This window comes from Protopterus annectens, chromosome 16.part0 (assembly GCF_019279795.1).
Source record: "Protopterus annectens isolate FY-2018-M chromosome 16.part0, PAN1.0, whole genome shotgun sequence".
In the NCBI taxonomy this organism is placed as follows: Eukaryota; Metazoa; Chordata; order Ceratodontiformes; family Protopteridae; genus Protopterus; species Protopterus annectens.
In genome coordinates, this window is record NC_056750.1 from 89,760,567 (window position 1) to 89,782,620 (window position 22,054).

Genomic DNA, 22,054 nt, shown 5'->3' on the forward strand with positions numbered 1-22,054 from the left:
TTGTGTATTACAATACTTTCTTGGTACTCAATGGGCAAGGATCATCAATAATTTGATTAGGACAGGGTGAAGGTGTTGGCTAGCCGAGGCACATTCTGTCAAGGGGGAGCATGATCACTATTGTTAACATGGTACACTTGGTTGGGAGTGCATCATTACAGAAACTGAGTTCAGCTAACCAACTTTGATTGCACACATGAGCATGACAAAACATGACCGACATCTAATGCACTTGCATGCTGGAGAACTAGAACTTAAAAAAAAATGGTTCAAGTGTATAGTCACAAATGGCTGTCTTTTCAGTTGGTGACTAGTACTGCCAGGTGGCTCAGAGACATTGTGACAGCTAAAACTGGATACTATGGAACTGGTGGTCATAGGCATGTCAGTGCTATGACATAACACAGCCATTAAACTTAGTATGAGTGGGCATTTGTGAATTAAGTTCGTAGCACTGATATTTAGTACAGGTAGGGTCTGTCCTCCTAATGGATGCAATAAAAGGAAATAAGTCATGTATTCTGTCCAAGCTAGGCAGTATTTCTCAAGTCAGTGCAAGCACTTTCATCTGTTGCCTGATGTCTGATGAAGGGATAAGAACCTGGATGACTTTGTTTTGAAAAATAAAAACCTTTTACTGGAATAAGTGACACAGTAGAGTCTTGAAACTGAAAAGAGAAGAAAATGTAATAAGCATATTTATAGATTTTTAATAAATAGTGATATGCAGAGATAATTTATAAAGAGGAATATGCAGAGATGATTTATAAAGAGGAATATGCAGAGATGATTTATAAAGAGGAATATGCAGAGATAATTTATAAAGAGGAATATGCAGAGATGATTTATAAAGAGGAATATGCAGAGATGATTTATAAAGAGGAATATGCAGAGATGATTTATAAAGAGGAATATGCAGTGATGATTTATAAAGAGGAATATGCAGAGATAATTTATAAAGAGGAATATGCAGAGATGATTTATAAAGAGGAATGCACATTACATGCATAGCAAACTCTGAAAGACTGACGGGACTGCAATCAGTTGACTCTCAAAATATTAAGAACATTTCCCCAAGTGTTTACTTACACAACCCAAAATGTTGTACAACATTTCCCCAAGTGTTTACTTACAAAACCCAAAATGTCATACAACATTTCCCCAAGTGTTTACTTACACAAGCCAAAATGTCGTACAAAATTTCCCCAAGTGTTTACTTAACTTACACAAGCCAAAATGTCATACAACAGTTCCCCAAGTGTTTACTTACACAACCCAAAATGTCATACAACAGTTCCCCAAGTGTTTACTTACACAAGCCAAAATGTCATACAACATTTCCCCAAGTGTTTACTTACCAAAATGTTGTACATTTCCCCAAGTGTTTACTTACAAGCCAAAATGTCATACAACATTTCCCCAAGTGTTTACTTACACAAGCCAAAATGTTGTAACATTTCCCAAGTGTTTACTTACACAACCCAAAATGCTGACATTTCCCCAAGTGTTTACTTACACAAACCAAAATGTTGTACAACATTTCAAGTGTTTACTTACACAACCCAAAAACAACATTTCTCCAAGTGTTTACTTACACAACCCAAAATGACATTTTCCCAAGTGTTTACTTAAGTGTTTACTACATTTCCCCAAGTGTTTACTTACAACATTTCCCAAGTGTTTACTTACACAAGCCAAAATGTCAGACATTTCCCCAAGTGTTTACTTACACAAGCCAAAATGTCAACATTTCCCCAAGTGTTTACTTGCACAACCCAAAATGTCGTACATTTCCCCAAGTGTTTACTTACAACCCAAAATGTCGTACAACATTTCCCCAAGTGTTTACTTACACAAGCCAAAATGTCATACATTTCCCCAAGTGTTTACTTACACAAGCTAAAATGTCGTACAACATTTCCCCAAGTGTTTACTTACACACAAAATGTCGCATTTCCCCAAGTGTTTACTTACACAAGCCAAAATGTCGTACATTTCCCCAAGTGTTTACTTACACAACCCAAAATGTCGTACAACATTTCCCCAAGTGTTTAATTACACAACCCAAAATGTCATACATTTCAAGTGTTTACTTACACAAGCCAAAATGTCATACAACATTTCCCAAGTGTTTACTTACACAACCAAATGTCGTACAAGATTTCCCCAAGTGTTTACTTACACAAGCCAAAATGTCATACATTTCCCAAGTGTTTACTTACACAACCCAAAATGTCGTACATTTCCCCAAGTGTTTACTTACACAAGCCAAAATGGCGTACAACATTTCCAAGTGTTTACTTACACAACCCAAAATGTCAGACATTTCCCCAAGTGTTTACTTACAAAACCCAAAATGTCATACAACATTTCCCCAAGTGTTTACTTACACAACCCAAAATGTCATACATTTCCCCAAGTGTTTACTTACACAAGCCAAAATGTTGTACAAAATTTCCCCAAGTGTTTACTTACACAAGCCATGTAAATACATTTCCCCAAGTGTTTACTTACACAAGCCAAAATGTCGACAACATTTCCCAAGTGTTTACTTACACAAGCCAAAATGTCGTATAACATTTCCAAGTGTTTACTTACACAACCCAAAATGTCACAACATTTCTCCAAGTGTTTACTTACAAGCCAAAATGTCGACATTTCCCAAGTGTTTACTTACACAAGCCAAAATGTCGAAACATTTCCCAAGTGTTTACTTACACAAGCCAAAATGTCGTACAACATTTCCCCAAGTGTTTACTTACACAAGCCAAAATGTCGTACATTTCCCCAAGTGTTTACTTACACAAGCCAAAATGTCGTACATTTCCAAAAGTGTTTACTTACACAAGCCAAAATGTCGTACAACATTTCCCCAAGTGTTTACTTACACAAGCCAAAATGTCGTAACAACATTTCCCCAAGTGTTTACTTACACAAGCCAAAATGTTGTACATTTCCCCAAGTGTTTACTTACACAAGCCAAAATGTCATACAACATTTCCCCAAGTGTTTACTTACACAAGCCAAAATGTTGTACAACATTTCCCCAAGTGTTTACTTACACAACCCAAAATGCTGTACATTTCCCCAAGTGTTTACTTACACAAACCAAAATGTTGTACAACATTTCCCCAAGTGTTTACTTACACAACCCAAAATGCCGTACATTTCCCCAAGTGTTTACTTACACAACCCAAAATGTCGTACAACATTTCTCCAAGTGTTTACTTACACAACCCAAAATGCCGTACATTTCCCCAAGTGTTTACTTACACAAGCCAAAATGTCGAACATTTCCCCAAGTGTTTACTTACACAAGCCAAAATGTCGTACATTTCCCCAAGTGTTTACTTACACAAGCCAAAATGTCGTACAACATTTCCCCAAGTGTTTACTTACACAAGCCAAAATGTCGTACATTTCCCCAAGTGTTTACTTACACAAGCCAAAATGTCGTACATTTCCCCAAGTGTTTACTTGCACAACCCAAAATGTCGTACAACATTCCCCCAAGTGTTTACTTACACAACCCAAAATGTCGTACAACATTTCCCCAAGTGTTTACTTACACAAGCCAAAATGTCATACATTTCCCCAAGTGTTTACTTACACAAGCTAAAATGTCGTACAACATTTCCCCAAGTGTTTACTTACACAAGCCAAAATGTACAAAAATTTCCCAAGTGTTTACTTACACAAGCCAAAATGTCGACATTTCCCAAGTGCTTACTTACACAACCCAAAATGTCGTACAACATTTCCCCAAGTGTTTAATTACACAACCCAAAATGTCATACATTTCCCCAAGTGTTTACTTACACAAGCCAAAATGTCATACAACATTTCCCCAAGTGTTTACTTACACAACCCGAAATGTCGTACAACATTTCCCCAAGTGTTTACTTACACAAGCCAAAATGTCATACATTTCCCCAAGTGTTTACTTACACAACCCAAAATGTCGTACATTTCCCCAAGTGTTTACTTACACAAGCCAAAATGTCGTACAAAATTTCCCCAAGTGTTTACTTACACAACCCAAAATGTCGTACATTTCCCCAAGTGTTTACTTACACAACCCAAAATGTCATACAACATTTCCCCAAGTGTTTACTTACACAACCCAAAATGTCGTACATTTCCCCAAGTGTTTACTTACACAAGCCAAAATGTTGAACAACATTTCCCCAAGTGTTTACTTACACAAGCCATAATGTCGTACATTTCCCCAAGTGTTTACTTACACAAGCCAAAATGTCGTACAACATTTCCCCAAGTGTTTACTTACACAAGCCAAAATGTCGTACAACATTTCCCCAAGTGTTTACTTACACAACCCAAAATGTCGTACAACATTTCTCCAAGTGTTTACTTACACAAGCCAAAATGTCGTACATTTCCCCAAGTGTTTACTTACACAAGCCAAAATGTCGTAAAACATTTCCCCAAGTGTTTACTTACACAAGCCAAAATGTCGTACAACATTTCCCCAAGTGTTTACTTACACAAGCCAAAATGTCGTACATTTCCCCAAGTGTTTACTTACACAAGCCAAAATGTCGTACATTTCCAAAAGTGTTTACTTACACAAGCCAAAATGTCGTACAACATTTCCCCAAGTGTTTACTTACACAAGCCAAAATGTCGTACAACATTTCCCCAAATGTTTACTTACACAACTCAAAATGTCGTACATTTCCCCAAGTGTTTACTTACACAAGCCAAAATGTCGTACATTTCCCCAAGTGTTTACTTACACAAGCCAAAATGTCGTACATTTCCCCAAGTGTTTACTTACACAAGCCAAAATGTCGTACATTTCCCCAAGTGTTTACTTACACAACCCAAAATGTCGTACAACATTTCCCCAAGTGTTTACTTACACAAGCCAAAATGTTGTACAACATTTCCCCAAGTGTTTACTTACACATGCCAAAATGCCATACAACATTTCCCCAAGTGTTTACTTACACAAGCCAAAATGTCGTACAAAATTTCCCCAAGTGTTTACTTACACAACCCAAAATGTCATACATTTCCCCAAATCTTTACTTACACAAGCCAAAATGTCATACAACAGTTCCCCAAGTGTTTACTTACACAACCCAAAATGTCATACAACAGTTCCCCAAGTGTTTACTTACACAAGCCAAAATGTCGTACAACATTTCCCCAAGTGTTTACTTACACAAGCCAAAATGTTGTACATTTCCCCAAGTGTTTACTTACACAAGCCAAAATGTCATACAACATTTCCCCAAGTGTTTACTTACACAAGCCAAAATGTTGTACAACATTTCCCCAAGTGTTTACTTACACAACCCAAAATGCCGTACATTTCCCCAAGTGTTTACTTACACAAGCCAAAATGTCGAACATTTCCCCAAGTGTTTACTTACACAAGCCAAAATGTCGTACATTTCCCCAAGTGTTTACTTACACAAGCCAAAATGTCGTACAACATTTCCCCAAGTGTTTACTTACACAAGCCAAAATGTCGTACATTTCCCCAAGTGTTTACTTACACAACCCAAAATGTCATACATTTCCCCAAGTGTTTACTTGCACAACCCAAAATGTCGTACAACATTCCCCCAAGTGTTTACTTACACAACCCAAAATGTCGTACATTTCCCCAAGTGTTTACTTACACAAGCCAAAATGTCATACAACATTTCCCCAAGTGTTTACTTACACAAGCTAAAATGTCGTACAACATTTCCCCAAGTGTTTACTTACACAAGCCAAAATGTCGTACAACATTTCCCCAAGTGTTTACTTACACAAGCCAAAATGTCGTACATTTCCCCAAGTGCTTACTTACACAACCCAAAATGTCGTACAACATTTCCCCAAGTGTTTAATTACACAACCCAAAATGTCATACATTTCCCCAAGTGTTTACTTACACAAGCCAAAATGTCGTACAACATTTCCCCAAGTGTTTACTTACACAACCCGAAATGTCGTACAACATTTCCCCAAGTGTTTACTTACACAAGCCAAAATGTCATACATTTCCCCAAGTGTTTACTTACACAACCCAAAATGTCGTACATTTCCCCAAGTGTTTACTTACACAAGCCAAAATGTCGTACAAAATTTCCCCAAGTGTTTACTTACACAACCCAAAATGTCGTACATTTCCCCAAGTGTTTACTTACACAACCCAAAATGTCATACAACATTTCCCCAAGTGTTTACTTACACAACCCAAAATGTCGTACATTTCCCCAAGTGTTTACTTACACAAGCCAAAATGTTGAACAACATTTCCCCAAGTGTTTACTTACACAAGCCATAATGTCGTACATTTCCCCAAGTGTTTACTTACACAAGCCAAAATGTCGTACAACATTTCCCCAAGTGTTTACTTACACAAGCCAAAATGTCGTACAACATTTCCCCAAGTGTTTACTTACACAACCCAAAATGTCGTACAACATTTCTCCAAGTGTTTACTTACACAAGCCAAAATGTCGTACATTTCCCCAAGTGTTTACTTACACAAGCCAAAATGTCGTAAAACATTTCCCCAAGTGTTTACTTACACAAGCCAAAATGTCGTACAACATTTCCCCAAGTGTTTACTTACACAAGCCAAAATGTCGTACATTTCCCCAAGTGTTTACTTACACAAGCCAAAATGTCGTACATTTCCCCAAGTGTTTACTTACACAAGCCAAAATGTAGTACATTTCCCCAAGTGTTTACTTACACAAGCCAAAATGTCGTACAACATTTCCCCAAGTGTTTACTTACACAAGCCAAAATGTCGTACAACATTTCCCCAAATGTTTACTTACACAACTCAAAATGTCGTACATTTCCCCAAGTGTTTACTTACACAAGCCAAAATGTCGTACATTTCCCCAAGTGTTTACTTACACAAGCCAAAATGTCGTACATTTCCCCAAGTGTTTACTTACACAAGCCAAAATGTCGTACATTTCCCCAAGTGTTTACTTACACAACCCAAAATGTTGTACAACATTTCCCCAAGTGTTTACTTACACAAGCCAAAATGTTGTACAACATTTCCCCAAGTGTTTACTTACACATGCCAAAATGCCGTACAACATTTCCCCAAGTGTTTACTTACACAAGCCAAAATGTCGTACAACATTTCCCCAAGTGTTTACTTACACAAGCCAAAATGCCGTACAACATTTCCCCAAGTGTTTACTTACACAAGCCAAAATGTCGTACATTTCCCCAAGTGTTTACTCACACAACCCAAAATGTCGTACAACATTTCCCCAAATGTTTACTTACACAACCCAAAATGTCATACATTTCCCAAAGTGTTTACTTACACACCCCAAAATGTCGTAAAATCCAATGGGCGAATGGCCACATAACCGAAAGTGGCAGTTAAGGAAAGTTGACAACTCAGGAATATCAACTTTACCGAAATTACCTACACTTCAGGTTATGTGCTGTGAAAGTTTTGCAGGGTGCAAGCCGCCCTTCACCCACCACACTTCTTGCAATTATATATTACAACTCCAAGATCACATTACAGTGAGGAAAAGGGCAAAGTTCCCGATCCCCACTGTTGTGCTATCTTCAATCAGAATGTCGATCTCACAATAGCAAATGCACACTAGCACTTGCTGTTGCAATTTCAACATATTTTGAACCACTGTTATGATAAGTTTGAAAACTGTCTTTTGGCAGTCAGCATTTGCATAACGTCATTTGAAATTTTGATGGCGGCCCACAAGAATCAAATGTAAAATAGTGAATGAAGACAGAAAAAAACAGTCAATGAGGCCCTACATACTGACTTGAAATTTATGAAAAAATCTGAACTGATGCATTAGAAATGATTAATTGCTGTAAAAAAAAAATATTCTAGAAAACTTGCAAAAGTCATACAGTTGCAAGAGACAGACTACAGGGAGTAAATACAGAGAGCACTACAGTAGGAGGTAAATGTCCCAAGACTATCTATCTCCGATGTCCCTGATTTTGCAGAATGTTCCAGTTGTTGTAGTCATACTCTGGACTTGTCCCTCATCATTTTTTATTTTATCGGGTAAAGTAATGGTGATTACTGTAAATCGATGATATGATACATTAATCTTGAATTACTGTTCTTTTGTAAATGAGCATTGATGCAAAAATATTTTAAGAACATCACAGTTTTATTTTAAAATGATGGTCTGTGTTTTACAGCCTTTGTGACATATTTATTTAATAATTTTGCATTTACATGAATTCCTGCAAAATGTAGTTGTGAGGCTTGTCAAAAACATGTTAAAAATTGTACTGAGCCTAGATTGCAATTTGAAGACAGAAAGAGGCTATGGTGTAGCAAAAATAAGTGCCCAGCTGGCAGAAGAAAAGGCTTGTACAAGGCACCAGTACATGAGTACAATTATAGCAGCAAACAGCTCAGATTACCTTTGGCACTTTGACAGCTATGCAGGCAAGGCGTTTGGGGAAATGAGTTTAAGGACTACAATTCAGACATAACAAAGAATGGCAATTAGCCAGTTTAGAAGGAAAGGGAAGTAACAAGCACCAAGAATACTATTCTGGGAGATCCCTTTTTGTCTTTTAAGTAGTCATCAAAAAGCAAGAAATGGTAATTAAACATGACTGACTGAAAGAAAGCAGGGTATGTGTGAAAATATATGTAAAGTCAATGCATTGACAGAAGCTTAGGGGTTATGATGAAATGTTTTAAAGCCAAACACTGCACTGTGGGATACCTAGAGGTAGTACATTTCATCGAAATGTACATCAATGAATTTACTTTCATGAAAGTGCATTTTATCGAAAACGCACTTTCACAAAAAAAAACACATTAAAACACCTACAATAATAAGACACTACTCACAAGCCCACCTACACCCCTCACACCCCACCTACTTTAATATCCTCAGTCTGAAATTGCACTACAGTGGGGAAAAGGGAATATTCCCTTATACTCGCTGTACTGCAATCTAAGCAGCAGTTTGCTTAGTTGTACAATCAACACTACATGTTGATGTACAACTAAATCTACATGTAAACTGTGTCTTGTTTTTTTTTTCTTTTTATTTGCGAAAGTGCATTTTTGATAAAATGCACTTTTGTGAAAGTGAATTTGCTCAAGTACGTTTCTCTTAAACGTACTTTCAATGTTCAAACTAGGATATATATATATATATATATATATATATATACATATATAGAAAGAACACTAATGACTCTGTCATACTGAACAGAAGTCAGTTTGGTTTAGTAACAGACAAATAGGCCTTTTCTAAAACTGGACCTGCCTCATGAAATTAAATATCACAAGACATAATAAATGAGCAAGTAATCACAACTTTAAAAACAAGTTTAAAAGAAATCTATACCAAAAATAATAATACTAAAAGTTCTGCTTCAGGGATAAAGATGAGCTTTGAAGGTCTGATACCACTCTTACAAACAAGTTTTATATCAAGAACATGTTGTACATTGAGCTTCTTAACAAGATAATTACTTAACTGAAAATGTTTGAAAATATCTACACATTTGTTTTAGTATACAATGTCATGAAATTTTAAAACCATTGAAAAAATGTTTTCTGCCACCACTAACACTGCTAACATCACTTACATGCCACATAATCAGCGACAATACCATGTCTCACTGCCACAGCCTGACATTTGATATCACCCTTTACATAAACTATAGTCAGCAAAACTAAAATGTCTCACTTCAGCAGCCTAACACTGAGTAACACCACTCACATGACACACAATCAGTGATATTACCATGTCTCACTGCCACAGCATGACAACTATTACCCTATGCATAAAATATAGTCAGCGACCCTACCATGTCTCACTTCCACTGCCTAACATTGAATAACACTGCTTATATGACAAAAATCACTAACATTACCATGTTTCACTTCCACAACCTAACATTGAATAACACTACTTATATGACACATAATCAGTGACATTACCATGTTTCACTGCCAAAGCATAAAATTGAATAACACCGCTTACATGACACATAATCAGTGACATTACTATGTCACACTGCAACAGCCTGATATTCGATATCACCCCTTACATAACATATAGTCAGTGACACTACCATATCTCACTTCCACTGCCTAATATTGAATAACACCGCTTACATGACACATAATCAGTGACATTACCATATCACACTGCCACAGCCTAACATTGAATAACACCGCTTACATGACACATAATCAGTGACATTACCATGTCCCACTGCCACAGCCTGACATTTAATATCACCCCATACACAACATATAATCAGTGATCCTGCCATGTTTCACTTCCACAGTCTAACACTGAATAACACCGGTTACATTACACATAAACAGTGACATTACCATGTCTCTGCCACAGCTTAACATTGAATAACACCGCTTACATGACACATAATCAGTGACATTACGATGTGTCACTGCCACAGCCTAAAGTTGAATAATACCACTTACACACCATATAATTAGTCACATTACCATGTGTCACTGCCACAGCCTGACATTCAATATCACCCCTTACATAGCATATAATCAGTGACCCTACCATGTCTCATCAGCACAGCCTAACAAGGAATAACACCGTGTACATGACACATAATCAGAATGTTACCAGGTTTCACTGCCATTGCCTAATATTGAATAGCACTACTTACATGACACACGATCAGTGACAATACCATGTCTCACTGCCAAAGCTTGATATTCAATATCACCCCTTACATAACATATAGTCAGTGACTTTACCATGTCTCACTTCCACTGCCAAACACTGCATAACACCACTTACATGATACAGAATCAGTGACATCACCAAGTCTCACTGCCACAGCATGACATTAGATATCACTCTCTGCATAAAATATAGTCAGTGACCCTAGTATGTCTCACTTCTACAGCCTAATATTGAATAACACCACTTACATGGCACATAATCAGTGACATTACCATGTTTTACTGCCCAGCCTTATATTGAATATCACCCCTTACATAACATAGAGTCAGTGATCCTGCCATGACTTGCTACTACAGCCTAACATTGAATAACACCACTTACATGCCACATAATCAGTGACATTACCATGTCTCACTGCCACAGCATGACATTCAATACCACCCCTTACATAACATATAGGCAGAGTACCCTACCACATCTCATTCCACAGCCTAACATTGAATAACACCATTTACATGGCATTATAATCAGTGACATTACCATGTCTCACTCTCACAGGCTGACACTTGATATCACCCCTTGCATAACATATAGTCAGAGACCTTACTATTTCTCACTTCCACTGACTAACATTGAATAATACCACTTACATGCCACATAATCAGTGGCATTACCATGTCACACTGCCAGAGCTTGACATTCCATATACCCCTTACATAACATATAGTCAGGGAAACTACTATGTCTCAATTCCACAGCCTAACATTGAATAACACCATGTACATGACACGTAATCAGAATATTAGCAGGTTTCACTGCCACAGCCTAATATTGAATAACACCGCTTACACGACACATAAATAGTGACATTATCATGTCTCACTGTCAAAGCCTGACATTCAATATCACCCCTTATATAACATATAGTCAGTGACTCTACCATGTCTCACTTCCAGAGCCTAGCACTGAATAACACTGCATACATGACACATAATCATAACATTACCAGGTTTCACTGCCACAGCCTAATATTGAATAACACTGCTTACATGACACATAATCAGTGACATTACCATGTCTCACTGCAAAGCCTAACATTGAATAACACCACTTACATGACACATAATCAGTGACATTCCCGTGTCTCACTGCAAAGCCTAAAACTGAATAACACTGCCTAACATTCAATAACACCACTTACATGATACATAATCAGTGACATTACCATGTCACACTGCCATAGCCTGACATTCGATGCCACCACTTGCATAACTTATAGTCAGTGATCCTACCATGTCTCACTTCCACAGTCTAACATTAAATAACACCATTTTAATGGCACAGAATAAGTGATATTGCCATGTCTAACCCTCAGAGCATGACATTCGGTATCACCCTTACATAACATATAGTCAGTGACTCTACCATGTCTCACTTCAACAGCCTAACATTGAAAAACACCTTTTGCATGACACATGATCAGTGGCATTACCATGTCTCACTGCTACAGTATAACATTGAATAACACCGCTTACATGACACGTAATTAGTGACATTATCATCGCTCACTGCAAAGCTTAAAACTGATTAACACCATTTACATTCCACATAATCAGTGACATTACCATGTCTCACTGCCACAGTCTGACATTCAATATCACCCTTTACATAAAATATATTTAGTGAAACTAAAATGTCTCACTTTTGCAGCCTAACATTGAGTAACACCACTTATGTGACACATAATCAGTGACATTACCATGTCTCACTGCCACAGCCTGATATTCGATATCGCCCCTTAAATACCATATAGTCAGTGACACTACCATGTCTCACTTCCACTGCCTATCATTGAATAATACCACTTACATGACACAGAATCAGTGATATTACCATGTCTCACTGACACAGCATGACATTTGATATTACCCCCAGCATAAAATATAGTCAATGAACGCACCATGTCTCATTTCCAATGCCTAACATTGAATAACACTGCTTACATTACAAAGAATCAGAGACATTACCATGTTTCACTGCCACAGCCAAATACTGAATAACACTGCTTACATGTCACATAATCAGTGACCTTACCATGTCTCACTGCCACAGCCTAAAATTGAATAACACCACTTACATGCCACATAATTAGTGACATTAACATGTCTCACTGCCACAGCCCGACATTCAATATCACCTTTTACATATCATATAGTCAGTGAAACTACCATGTCTCACTTCCACAGCCTAACATTGAATAACAACGCGTACATGACACATAAGCAGAACATTACCAGGTTTAACTGCCACAGCCTAATATTGAATAACACCGCTTACATGACACATAATCAGTGACATTACCATGTCTCAGTGCCATAGCCTGACATTCAATATCACCAATAACATAACATATAGTCAGTGACTATACCATGTCTCAATTCCACTGCCTAACATTGAATAACACTGCTTACATGACACAGAATCAGTGACATTACCATGTCTCACTGCCACAGCATAAAATTGAATAACAACTGCTTACATGACACATAATCAGTGACATTACAATGTCTCACTGCCACAGCCTGACATTTGATATCATCCCTTACATAACATATAGTTAGTGGAACTACAATGCCTCACTTCCAAAGCCTGACATTGAATAACACTGTGCATATGGCATATAATCAGAACATTACCAGGTTTTACTGCACACAGCCTAATATTGAATAACACCTCTTACATGATACATAATCAGTGACATTACCATGTCCCACTGCCACAGCCTAACATTCGATATCACCCATTCCATAACATATAGTCAGTGACTCTACCATGTCTCACTTCCACTGCATAACATTGAATAACATCGCTTACATGACACATAATCCATGACATTACCATGTCTCACTGCCACAGGCTAACACTGAATAACACTGCTTACATGACACATAATCAGAGACATTACCATGTCCCGCTGCCACCCCCTAACATTCGATATCACCCCTTACATAACATATAGTCAGGGATCCGACCATGTTTCATTTCCACAGTCTAACATTGAATAACACCACTTACAAGACACAAAAAACGTGACATTACCATGTATCACTGCCACAGCCTGACATTCGATAGCACGCGTTACATAACATATAGTCAAGGAAACTACCATGTCTCACTTCTACAGCCTAACATTGAATAACACTCCTTACATGATAAAGAATCAGAGACATTACCATGTTTCACTGCCACAGCCAGATATTCGATATATCCCCTTACATAACAAATATTCAGTGACCCTACCATGTCTAACTTCCAAAGCCAAACATTGAATAACACCCCTTATATGACACATAATCAGTGACATTAACATGTCTCACTGCCACACCCAGAGATTTGATATCAACCCGTACATAATATATAGTCAGTGACCCTACCATGTCTTAATTCCACAGTCTAATATTGAAAAACACAGCTTACATGACACATAATCAGTGACAATACCATGTCTCACTGCCACAGCCCGACATTCAATATCACCTCTTACATAATATATACTCACTGACCCGATGATGTCTCACTTACACAGCCTAACATTAATAACACCGCTTATATGCTACATAATCAGTGACATTACCATGTCTCACTGCCACAGACTGACGTTCAATATCACCCCTTACATAACATATAGTCAGTTACTCTACCATGTCTCACTTCTACAGTCTAACACTGAATAACACAGCTTACATGCCACATAATCACTGACATTACCATGTCTCACCTCCACAGTGTAACATTGAATAACACCGGTTACATTACACATAAACAGTGACATTACGATGTGTCATAGCCACAGCCTAACATTGAATAACACTGCTTACACAAAACATAATCAATTACATTACTATGTCTCACTGCCACAGCATAACATTGAATAACACCACTTTCATGCCATTTAAGCAGTCACATTACCATGTCTCACTGCCACAGCCTGGCATTCGATACCACCTCTTACATAACATATAGTCAGTGACCCTACAATGTCTCACCACCACAGCTTAACATTGAATAACACTGCTTACATGACACATAATCAGTGACATTACCATGTATCACTGCCAAGGCATAGCATTGAATAACACCACTTACATGCCACATAATCAGCCACCGCCTGACATTCAATATCACACCTTACATGACATATAGTCAGTGACTCTACCATGTCTCACTTCCACTGCCTAACATTGAATAACACAACTTGCATGACACAGAATCAATGACATTACCATGTCTCACTACCACAGCATGACATTTGGTATCACCCACTGCATAAGATATAGTCAGTGACCCTACCATGTCTCACTTCCACAGTCTAACATTTAAAAACACTGCTTACATGACACATAATCAGTGAAAATACCATGTCTTACTGCCACAGCCTGACATTCAATATCACCACTTACATAATATATACTCACTGACCCGATGATGTCTCACTTACACAGCCTAACATTAATAACACCGCTTATATGCTACATAATCAGTGACATTATCATGTCTCACTGCCACAGCCTGACATTCAATATCACCCCTTACATAACATATAGTCAGTTACTCTACCATGTCTCACTTCCACAGTCTAACACTGAATAACACAGCTTACATGTCACATAATCACTGACATTACCATGTCTCACCTCCACAGTCTAAGATTGAATAACAACAGTTACATTACACATAAACAGTGACATTATGATGCGTCATAACCACAGCCTAACATTGAATAACACCACTTACACAAAACATAATCAATTACATTACTATGTCTCACTGCCACAGCATAACATTGAATAACACCACTTTCATGCCATATAAGCAGTCACATTACCATGTCTCACTGCCACAGCCTGGCATTCAATATCACCTCTTACATAACATATAGTCAGTGACTCTACAATGTCTCACCACCACAGCTTAACATTGAATAACACTGCTTACATGACACAATCAGTGACATTACCATGTCTCACTGCCAGAGCATAGCATTGAATAACACCACTTACATGCCACATAATCAGTCACCACCTGACATTCAATATCACACCTTACATGACATATAGTCAGTGACTCTACCTTGTCTCACTTCCACTGCCTAACATTGAATAACACAACTTGCATGACACAAAATCAGTGATATTACCATGTCTCACTACCACAGCATGATATTTGGTATCACCCACTGCATAAGATATAGTCAGTGACCCTACCATGTCTCACTACTACTGTCTAACATTGAATAACACCACTTACAATGCATTATAATCCATGACATTACCATTTCTCACTGCCGGAGTCTGACATTTGATATCACCCCTTACATAACATATAGTCAGTGACCCTATCATGTCTCACTTTCACAGCCTAACACTGAGTTACAGTGCTTACATTATACATAATCAGTGACATTACCATATCACACTGCCACAGCCAGACATTCAATATCACCCCTTACATAACATATAGTCAGTTACTCTACCATGTCTCACTTCCACAGTCTAACACTGAATAACACAGCTTACATGTCACATAATCACTGACATTACCATGTCTCACCTCCACAGTCTAAGATTGAATAACAACGGTTACATTACACATAAACAGTGACATTATGATGCGTCATAACCACAGCCTAACATTGAATAACACCACTTACACAAAACATAATCAATTACATTACTATGTCTCACTGCCACAGCATAACATTGAATAACACCACTTTCATGCCATATAAGCAGTCACATTACCATGTCTCACTGCCACAGCCTGGCATTCAATATCACCTCTTACATAACATATAGTCAGTGACCCTACAATGTCTCACCACCACAGCTTAACATTGAATAACACTGCTTACATGACACAATCAGTGACATTACCATGCCTCACTGCCAAGGCATAGCATTGAATAACACCACTTACATGCCACATAATCAGCCACCACCTGACATTCAATATCACACCTTACATGACATATAGTCAGTGACTCTACCATGTCTCACTTCCACTGCCTAACACTGAATAACACAACTTGCATGACCCAGAATCAGTTACATTACCATGTCTCACTACCACAGCATGCAATTTGGTATCACCCACTGCATAATATATAGTCAGTGACCCTACCATGTCTCACTACCACTGCCTAACACTGAATACCACCACTTACAATGCATTACAATCCATGACATTACCATGTCTCACTGCCAGAGTCTGACATCTGATATCACCACTTACATAACATACAGTCAGTGACCCTATCATGCCTCACTTTCACAGCCTAACACTGAGTTACAGTGCTTACATGATACATAATCAGTGACATTACCATATCACACTGTCACAGCCAGACATTGAATATCACCCCTTACATAACATATAGTCAGTGACACTACCATGTCTCACTTCTGCTGCCTAACATTCAATAACACTGCTTACATGATACATAATCAGTGACATTACCATGTCACACTGCCACAGCCTGACATTCGATATCACCCCTTACATAACATATAGGCAGTGAAACTACCATGTCTCACTTTCACAGCCTAGCATTGAATAACACAGCATACATGACACATAATCAGGACATCACAAGGTTTCAATGCCATAGCCTAATATTGAATAACTCTGCTTTGATGACCCATAATCAGTGACATTACCATGTCTCACTGCCACAGCCTAACATTGAATAACAGCACTTAAATGACACATAATCAGTGACATTACCATGTCTCACTGTGAAGCCTAAAACTGAATAACACCACTTACATGCCTCATAATCAGCGACATTAACATGTCTCACTGACACAGCATGACATTCTATATCACTCCCCTGCATAAAATATAGTCAGTGACCCTACCATGTCTCACTTCCGCTGCCTAACATTCAATAACACCGCTTACATGATACATAATCAGTGACATTACCATGTCACACTGCCACAGCCTGACATTCGATATCATCCCTTAGATAGCATATAGTCAGTGACCATACCATGTCTCACTTCCACAGCCAAACATTGAATAATACTACTTAAAAGACATAGAATGAGGGACATTACCATATCTCACTACCACAGCCTGACATTTAATATCATCCCTTACATAACATATAGTCAGTGACCCTACCATGCCTCACTTCCACAGCCTAACATTAAATAACACCACTTACATGACACATAATCAGTGACATTACCATGTCTCACTTCCACAGCCTAACATTGAATAACACCACTTACATGACACATAATCAGTGACATTACCATGTCCCAATGCCACAGCCTGACATTCTATATCACCCCTTAAATAACATATAGTCAGTGATCATACCATGTTTCACTTCCACAGCCTAACACTGAATAACATCACTTACAAGACACAGAAACAATGACATTACCATGTCTCACTGCCACAGCCTGAGATTCTATATCACCCCTTACATAGCATATAGTCAGTGGCACTACCATGTCTCACTTCCCCAGCCTAACACTGACTAACACTGCTTGCATGACAAAGAATCAGTGACATTATCATGTTTCACTGCCATAGCCTGACATTTGATAACCCTCCTTACATAATAAATAGTCAATGACCTTACCATGTCTCACTTCCAAAGCCAAACATTGAATAACACCACTTACTTGACACAGAATCAGTGACATTACCATGTCTCACAGCCACAGTCTGACCTGAATAACACTGCTTACATGACACATAATCAGTGGCATTACCATGTCTCACTGCCACACCCAGACATTCAGTATCACCCCTTACATACCATATAGTCAATGACCCTACCATGTGTCACTTCCACAGTCTAACATTGAATAACACAGCTTACATGCCACATAATCAGTGACATTACCATGTTTCACTGCTACAGCCTGACATTCAATATCAACCCTTACATAATATATAGTCAGTGACCCTACCATTTCTCACTTCCACAGTCTAACACTGAGTAACACCGGTTACATTATACATAAACAGTGGCATTACCATGTGTCACTGGCACAGCCTAACATTGAATAACACTCTTTACATGACACATAATCTGAGGCATTACAATGTGTCACTGCCACAGGCTAACATTGAATAACACCGATTGCATGACACATAAGCAATCACATTACCATGTCTCGCACCACAGCCTAACATTGAATAACACCGCTTACACAACACATACTCAGTGACATTACCATGTCTCACTACCACAGCCTAACACTGAATAAGACCACTTGCACACCATATAATCACTGACCATACCATGCTGACTGCCACAGCCTGACATTCGATATCACCCCTTACATAACATATAGTTAGTGGAACTACAATGCCTCACTTCCACAGCCTGACATTGTATAACACTGTGTAGATGACACATAATCAGAACATTACCAGGTTTTACTGCCACAGCCTAATATTGAATAACACCTCTTTCATGACACATAATCAGTGACATTACCATGTCCCACTGCCATAGTCTAATATTGAACCTCACTTAGATGTCACATAATCAGTGACATTACCATGCCTCACTACCACAGCCTGACATTCGATATCACCCCTTACATAACATATAGTCAGTGACCATATCATGTCTCACTTCCACAGTCTAACATTGAATAACACCACGTAAATGACACAGAATCAGTGACATAACCATGTCTAACTGACACAGGCTGACATTTGATATCACCACTTACATAACATATAGTCAGTGACCCTACCATGTCTCACTGGCATAGCCTAACATTGAATAACACAACTTACATGCCACATAATTAGTGACATTACCATGTCTCACTGCCACAGCCTGACATTCGATATCACCCTTTACATAACATATAGTCAGTGAAACTACCATGTCTCACTTCCACAGGCTAACACTGAATAACAACGGTTACATTACACATAAACAGTGACATTACTATGTCTTTCTGCCATAGCCTAACATTGAATACCACCACTTATATGACACATAATCAGAGACATTACCATGGCTCACTGCCTCAGCCTGACATTCAGTATCAACCCTTGCATAACATATAGTCACTGACCTTTCCATATCTCACTTCCACAGTCTAACACTGAATAACACCGGTTACATGATACATAATCAGTCACATTACCATGTCTCACTGCCACAGCCTGACATTCAATAACACTCCTTACATAACATGCAGTCAGTGACCCTACCATGTCTCACTACCACAGCCTAACAATGAATAACACCACTTACATGACACATAATCAGAGACCTTACAATGTGTCCCTGCCACTGCCTAACATTGAATAACACTGATTACATGACACATAATCCGTCACATTGCTATGTCTCACTGGCAGAACCTGGCATTCAATATCACCCCTTACAGAACATAGGTTTATAGGTAGGTACTAGGCTATCTGCCCAAAGTCATTTATAAGCCTAGCCAAAATGTATTGGCTTTTGCCACCCCCTTAGATTAGTTCCCTGTGGATCTGTCCAGCAGAGCAATTGACGTGATCTCCAGGGTAAACTTTCTGTTTCCCATCCACTCATCAAGGTTTCTCTTGAAGAGTGTTAGCGAGGAGCTCTGCCTAATATAGATTGGAATCTTTTTCCAGAGCATGGGAAGTCTCTGGGACTGGAATCTATCTCTCCAGCACGTCCTATTTATTGTTGTGGTAAGGTTTAGATTCCTAAAGCATGTGGCTTGAGGGGATATGGTTTTCCTTATGTGGAGCATGTTCATCAATTCTGGGTTGGACATGGCCTTGTATGTCAGGCAGAGATCACCTCTGAGTAGGCGGTATGCAACCGAGTACAACTGGAGTTTCTTCAGTTGAGCTGGTTAGGGCATCTGTTTTAGGCCAGTGATCCTCTTGGTAAGGTACTTCTGTGGTCTTTCCAGCTGTTGCAGGTGTCTTGTAAGGTACATCCCAAATGGGGCATTGTACTCTATAATGGGTCTGATGAGAGATGCATAGAGGGGCACAATGACCTCTTTTGATCTGGATGAAAACCCTTTTGTGATTAGGTGGGCCACATAGAAGGATTTTCTAACCACTTTGGCAATGTGGTTATCAAAGGAGAGATTACTATTTACTTCAGTCCCCAGATCCCTTATTTATCCCCAGATCTTCTGTATTTAGGGAGCTACCACCTATGTGGTAGTTTGTGTGTACTTTGTTTTTTCCAAAGGGGATGACTATGCATTTTTTGGCATTTAGCTTGAGACCATGGTTCTGACACCAGGTATCTGTCTCAGTGAGACCCCTTTTGGAGGATGTCTGTGTCAGCCGGAGAGTCAATTATAGCCCCTAGTTTGTAGTCATCTGCGAACTTGATCAGCCATAGTCCTCCTGTGCTTGCCTGTACCTCTGAGAAGTATATGCCGAACAGGAGGGATCCTAGGACTGAGCCCTGGGGAATGCCACTTGTAACCAGTTTAGAGTCAGACCTAGCTCTTGCAACTCTTACCATGTGGGTTCTGTCCATGATCCAGTTGGCAACCCATTTCATGACATAGGGGTTTATGTTCAGACTGGTGAGCTTGTTTATAATACCAGAATGGGGAATGGTGTCGAAGGCCTTTGCTAGGTCTAGCTAGGCTCTGTGGACCACCTTTCCCTCATCTATAGCCTTGGCAACTGTCTCAAAGAAGTCCACCAGGTTTAGGCGGCATGATCTGCCCTTAACAAAGCCGAACTGTGTAGAGTCCAGTGTTTGGAGGTTCCTAATGTCTCTGTTAATGAGATCTATGATGATGCACTCCATAGTCTTGCAGACCAAGCTAGTCAAGCTTATATGATGATAGTTCTTGGCGTCTGTTGTTGCTCCACGTTTGTGAAGTGGGAAAACCATTGCTGTGCGTGACTCTATGGGCACATAGCCTGTGGACAGGCTCAGTTTGAACAGTGTGTTTAGCGGAGGGGTTAGTTCATCTTTGAGCTCATGTAGGATGCAGCCTGGGACACTGTCCAGTTCCATTGATGCTGTTTTTTGGCTTTGGAGAGGGCTGTTTTAATCTGAGTGTCTGTGATTTCAGGGGCACTACATTCTTCTGGTATGGTTATGGGCCCTTTTGGGGGTGAGAGGGGGGTGAAGTTTGCACTTAAACTGTCTTCCAGGATGTTGGCGATATTAGTCGAATCAGTGTATTTTGTGCCATTCTGCACTAACCCCAAGCAGATCTGAGAATTCCCACTTAGATTCTTGACATAGCTAAAGAATGCCTTGTGGTTATCTTTGGAGTCCTTGGCAATTTTTCTTTTGAAGCTAGCCTTGGATGATTTTATGAGGGAATGAAGTTTCTTGCTGATACTGATCA